This window comes from Octopus sinensis, linkage group LG1 (genome assembly GCF_006345805.1).
Source record: "Octopus sinensis linkage group LG1, ASM634580v1, whole genome shotgun sequence".
NCBI lineage: Eukaryota > Metazoa > Mollusca > Cephalopoda > Octopoda > Octopodidae > Octopus > Octopus sinensis.
Window position 1 is genome coordinate 98329850 of NC_042997.1, and position 7101 is coordinate 98336950.

Consider the following 7101-nt stretch of genomic DNA (forward strand, 5'->3'; position numbering starts at 1 on the left):
ATATATATTATATATATATATATATATATATTATATATATATATATATATATGCGCAGGCGTGGCTGTGTGGTAAAAAGCTTCCTTCTCTACTGCGTGGTCCAGGACCATTCGCACTGTGTGGCACCTTGGGCAAGAACCTTCTACTTTAGTCTTGGGCTGACCAAAGCCTTGTGCGTGGATTTGGTTGATGAAAGCTGAAAGAAGCCCACCCATCGCAAGCAGACAGTACACTCTGTAGAAGTCGTTGGTGTTAGGAAGGGCACCCAGCTGTAGAAACTATGCCACAACAAACAATTTAGAGTATGGACAGCTCCCCAGCTAGGTTGTCAACCCGTTCAACTCATGCTGGTTGACAACTGGTATTGGTGTATTTGCCAACAATTTCAGGCAGATTCATATCTAATAGGTTAGCCACTTGTTTCACATTGTTTCTTATGTTTATGCATTCTTTTTTAAATGATATGAACATCTCAATGCTCTATCTAAACTAGCATGGTCATAAACACCTAGCAATACGGTGTCAACTCACTCTTGCTCTTTATTCAAAACAGACACAGTCTTCTAGTCTTAGATTTAGTAGTTGATAAAGAGATAAATGAATTAGAAATGAATTACAATCCTTTAAAAGCTATGACCCCAGTGGGTTTCATGCGATTATTGAAAGTGTAGTCTATTCTTAGCTACAATAGTGACAGCATGAATTTCTTCCATTTTCTTGCTCTGTTAAAGTATTTGAGAAAATATATATTGAGTCCGACATGTTAAAATTCTATTTATTTATTTATTTATTTATTTGTGCAGCATTTAAATAGGTGTAATGCTTTGCATTATTCAATTAAATGGAGTCGCTTGAAACAGCCGTACTTCATCACTACCTGATATCCTGTTGCTTATCTTGATTATATATCTATATATATATATGCATGTATGTATATGTATATATAGGAAAAGGAAATAATGAATGGATGAAAGTCAGAAGGTATCAGATAAACATATTTATTTCACAAGTTGATATCCATCGAATAACGATCGTTTGCAGGCGGTATTCCATCATGGTCGCTGTCCAATGACTGAAATAAGTAAAAGACAAAATGAAAAAATTAATAGGAAATCACAGTATCACATATTCGTTTGTAAACCACAAACATAATAGCTTATAACCACTTTCATCTATTTAGACATATAAACGAATCTAAATAAATTTCGAAAATAAAACTGCATAAATAAAGAGAGAAACAAAATACAATTCTGGCAGGACTGACATAACTACTCTGCGCGCGTAAGCGAAAGCAGGGTATTGTAGTCGCTCGTCTTTGCCTGTGAGTTTGCAAAATTTCTGAAAAACGGCGGATCGGATTTTCACCAAACTTGGCAGAAATATTCATTGGTAGAGTGGCTCGAATTCATTAAATTTCAGTTTGATTATCATCAAAACTGGCGCAGTGAATCAAAGTGTTTTGATTGTGCAGATATTTAGCCAAATAATTTATGTGCGGGCAGGGTATGCATCGTGCATCGTCGTGGCATGTTCTCAGTACATGAATCTATTACTAGCATATAAAAACACATATTATGTCTATTAAATACTATTTGTCTCTCACCAGTTGGAGTACTTATTTTCTTGATCACGGAACAGTACACAATATATTAATAATAATTATGGTGGTAATAATAATACTATTAATACTATTAATAATAATAATAATATGAATGGCAATATTAATATGAGAGGTAAAAAGAAACCTATACCTTTTATTCGAATGGATGACACGTCTAATAAAAACCACCATACCAATAAGAAACACAATAATATCATAATTTGGATTATATTTCCTTTTGCTAAACTTTTGAAGTCTAATTTTATAAAGTCTATTCGTTCTATTATTAAATCAAATTTTAGTAATTTAGGTATGCTGGGATATTCAATAACAGAATTATTAGATTTGGCATTTCTATTTCTCTCAACTTATTTAAGATTATTTCTTACTTTAAAAACAGAATGCTAAATCTTTACTACAAGAATTTAACTTGCTCTACGATTAATACTAACCCCACTTAGTCAAATAGCTCTGTATCTTCTACCAGCGATCCCCATACTTATACAAACTATACCTTTATCAACACGCATGGAAATAACAATAGTACTCTTTTACTTGTTTCAGTCATTTTGACTGCGGCCATGCTAGAGCACCGCCTTTAGTCGAGCAAATCGACTCCGGGACTTATTCTTTGTAAGCCCAGTACTTATTCTATCGTTCTCTTTTGCCGAACCGCTAAGTGACGGGGGCGTAAACACACCAGCATCGGTTGTCAAGCAATGCTAGGGGGACAAACACAGACACACAAACATACACACACATACATATATATATACATATATACGACAGGCTTCTTTTAGTTTCCGTCTACTAAATACACTCACAAGGCATTGGTCGGCCCGAGGCTATAGCAGAAGACACTTGCCCAAGATGCCACGCAGTGGGACTGAACCCGGAACCATGAGGCTGGTTAGCAAGCTACTTACCACACAGCCACTCTTGCGTCTAATATTAGTAACAATTGTATCTAGGAATCGTAGCACCTGTGAGGTTAAAGGTAATTGTAAAATGATAAATGCATATAAAGCTGCTATTGCAACACATGATCTTTCTAGGTTTCATTTTCTAGGTTGCACGCAAACTCCTCTAAAATTACGTTTGAATAATCATAAATCATTTCTAATTATCCTCGGAAAGAAAGTAGTATTGTTTATCCAAAAAGGTACGGAAACTTAAAAGAGACAACATAAATTTCTCAATTTCTTGGAATATCGTTTCTTCTGACACTTATAGGATTAAAAATAGAACGTGTCTTTTATGCCTTGAAGAGTCTTATAAAATTATGAAAGATGAACGGTTCTGTCGTAAATTCGAGAGATGAAAGTGTTTTATCTTGTAAAACATATGTCTTAGCTTCTTTTCATTAACATTAAGTAGGCTTATTGATTACCTTTTATATTTTCTTATTATACTCTTAGGTTTATGTGTATGAATATATTCTCTGTGTGTAGAGGTATGTATGTATATATATATAATATATATATATATATATTATATATATATATATATATATGTATATATATATATATATATATAATATATATATATAAGTATACATACTCATGCATACACATACAAAAACACACACACATATATATACATACACATACATATAAAATCATGAGTACAAGTGCTTAAACATACCCCACCCATATATATATATATATATATACATATATATGTATGTATATGTATATATATATATATATATATTATATATATTATATATATATATATATATATATATATATATATATATATACCAATTAAGGACTGAACACGAAAAGTGGACCGTCAACATGCTAGATATAGACGTCAAATCGCCATTCTCCACAAAAAGTCTATGTTCTCAGATCAAACTCAACACCAAACCAAAACAATAAACAAGTGAAAAATATACGAAATAAATATTTACCCATGTACTGATCTGAGAACATAGACTTTTTGTGGAGAATGGCGATTTGACGTCTATATCTAGCATGTTGACGGTCCACTTTTCGTGTTCAGTCCTTAATTGGTATATATAAATATTTTAATCTTCGGATTCTTTCTTTAATATGCTAGACCCCTGGTTCTAATTGATAAATATCAATTTTTACCCTTAATTTAATTTTATATAAATATTTGTTCTCTAACCGATAAATTAACTGCTGCTAACTATTAGCTGCAGGCTAGTTTTCTCGGGTCTCATCGCGCCAAAATAAAGACATTTGAAATATATATTTCAAATGTAATAGGCCGTACTCCATGCACGCGTTATTTCGGTATCGTGTTGGCATTTAGTACAGCAAATTACATTTTATATGGGACCATGCTGATGATGGCTGCACTTTTCCTTGCGGAAAATAACAGCCGAAACTAAATTTAGTACATGGGTAAATATTTATTTCGTATATTTTTCACTTGTTTATTGTTTTGGTTTGGTGTTGAGTTTGATCTGAGAACATAGACTTTTTGTGGAGAATGGCGATTTGACGTCTATATCTAGCATGTTGACGGTCCACTTTTCGTGTTCAGTCCTTAATTGGTATATATAAATATTTTAATCTTCGGATTCTTTCTTTAATATGCTAGACCACTGGTTCTAATTGATAAATATCAATTTTTACCCTTAATTTAATTTTATATAAAAATTATATATATATATATATATATATATATTATATATATATATATAATTAATGATATACGATAAAATGTTTTTTGGGAAAAAATTTTATCTATCGCCAGCATATCAAAAAATGCCTTTAAAGGTAAAATTTATACATAATTTACAAGATAAGGGCAGAAGAAAAATTCTAATGCCAAATATGCCGAAACAAAAAATTGTCGATAACCATTATAATTTATGCGTCTCGAAACAAACCGATAGAAATCTCGAAAAAATTCGTTATTACCGTATTGGTCCAATTTCGGGGTTAATTCATAAGAAATTTTCCCCTCTTCAGCGGCAAATACGCGAGATATAAATTAAATACTTACTCATACCCATGGAAAAAGCAAGCACTAAGTCCTGAGCAGACTTAAGTACCCCAACGAATTTTTTAGAGATTTCTATCGGTTTGTTTCGAGACGCATAAATTATAATGGTTATCGACAATTTTTTGTTTCGGCAAATTTGGCATTAGAATTTTTCTTCTGCCCTTATCTTGTAAATTATATATATATATATATATATATATATATAATATATATATATATATATATATATATATATATATATATATACATACACATATATGGATGTGTGTATTTCCCTTGTTTACAATTAACACAGTTACCAGGGCAAACAAATCACACAAGTTATAAGAACGTAGCACCCTGTTTGTAAAGGTAGATTTTCTTCTTAAATTTCACTTCCACTAGACATAACTTTTTCCAAGCCTTTAAGCTTTTATATTACTTCACATATCCCTCTATATTTCTCATTTATTAGTTTTCTGATTATTTCTTTCCTTTACCCCTTCTCTTTCTATAGGCTATCTTTGACGTTATATCCTCACACATTTTTTTAAAATAAAAACTTAATAGCGTTCCGTTCATCGTTATGCACATCCATAACAGTCTGTTAAAATATCTTATTGTAGAGTTTGGTTTCTTTCTTTCTTTCTCCGATGAGAAGTATACATTGTTGTATATATATATATATATATTGTGTGTGTGTGTGTGTGTGTGTGTGTGTGTGTGTGTGTGTGTGTATGAATGTATGTGCGTATATATATTGTTTGGATACACGCATATATGTGTGTATATCTGTGTATATATATGTGTATATTTCTGTAAGTTTTTATATGTTTTTTCTTTGGTGTATTTGCATGCATATATGTGTCTTTTTTGCTTGTGTGGATGCGTATTTGTATGTATATATATATATATATATATATACGTCTTATATGAAAACGTAGTCTTATTGTACTTTTTGCATCTTCCCTTACACTTGCTCCCTTGTATGTGTATGTGTGAGTCTATGCACCCTTTGTGCGTGTGCATGTGTGCGTTGCGTATGTGTTTATGTATGTATATATGTATGACTGTATATCATTATGTGTTAAGTGCACACGTTTTTCTATCACTTGTAAATTTACAATAATTTTCTCCTTCATATATTCGTTTTTGTTCCTATTTTTTCCTGATGGTCTCCCGTACTCCGGGCTAGTTTTTGAGTAAGGTAACTCTCTTGAATACACCAACCGGTCCTGTCAGTGATCGATGCTTTTTCTTTGTTAAGTTCTCTTTGGTTTTTCTCTGCTTGTATGTACATTTTTTGTTTAAATATTGTACCTTTTTCAAACTTAACTTTGCCTGTCACCTTTAGCCTCTTGTAATATATATACTTTTACGTCTTTCAATATTGATATATATACGTATAATTCTCTATGCCGTTTTTCTGCTAGTGTACTTGTTGTGTTATATTCTAGAATACACACGTGGCCTTGTTTACATTACACTTCGTCTCGACCTGTTACATTTTCTTTTAACATATCCATCAGAAATTTATGTTATAGTTTACTGCATATATAGACTGGCATACACATTGATATGTCTGGCTTTTTCCTCTTTCGTCTCTCTCACTATTATTATTACTATTATTTTTTCCCTTTTACAAGTTTGTAAATTTCCGATTTTTCCCTATTACCCCATCTGTATTCTCCCTTATTGTATCTCATTTTATTTTATTAAACCTTTTTTGATGTCTTTCGAAAAATTCCTCAGACTGATGAGAATGACAAAGCATAAATTTAATTATAATTACTACGATTATAATTTTATGTTACATATTTGTATTATCTTTTGAAACCTGCGTATGTATTGAATCCAATTTTGTATTAAATCTATTTTGATTCAACATCCTTTTCTCCTTCATTTTTTAATACTTGTTTTTGGTATGTTTATACCTATAGCGATATTTTTCAACTATTATTTTCATATTCTTGTTACATGCTCTGGCTGTTTTTTATGAATATGATGAATCTTTATTAGAAATAATTTTTTCTCTCTTTTTGGCAGACACCCTTCGATGTTGCTCGGGATTTAAATGGAACAGTATGTATAAATGGTACAGTTAATTTGAAAGATATGGTATGAGTAGTGCTGAACTGACGACAAAATTTGTGGAGTAAATGAAGTGCTAATTCGACTAAGTGAGAGGCCCTAACCTTGTAATAAAAAAGTGATTGGACGGTAGGTGATTTTTGAATGCACCAAAAGCTGTCAGTGGATATACTCTCATTTGCGGCTGTCGGTGCTGCAGCTACATCGCTGAACAATCTTTGTGATAAATTAACTACATCTATGTGATAAATCAAGTCTGTTGGCACACTCACAGCACCACATGGGAGAAATCTACATGAAAGAAATGACGTGCTAAGATTGGCAAGAAAGCGCTTCAAAACAACACTGTCATGCGATATTTCGGACTATTGCTATTTCGGTATCAATAGTCGTAGCTCAACTGTGCCCTCTTCTGCGTAAACAGCGTGCGACCAATGTGAGAACAATTC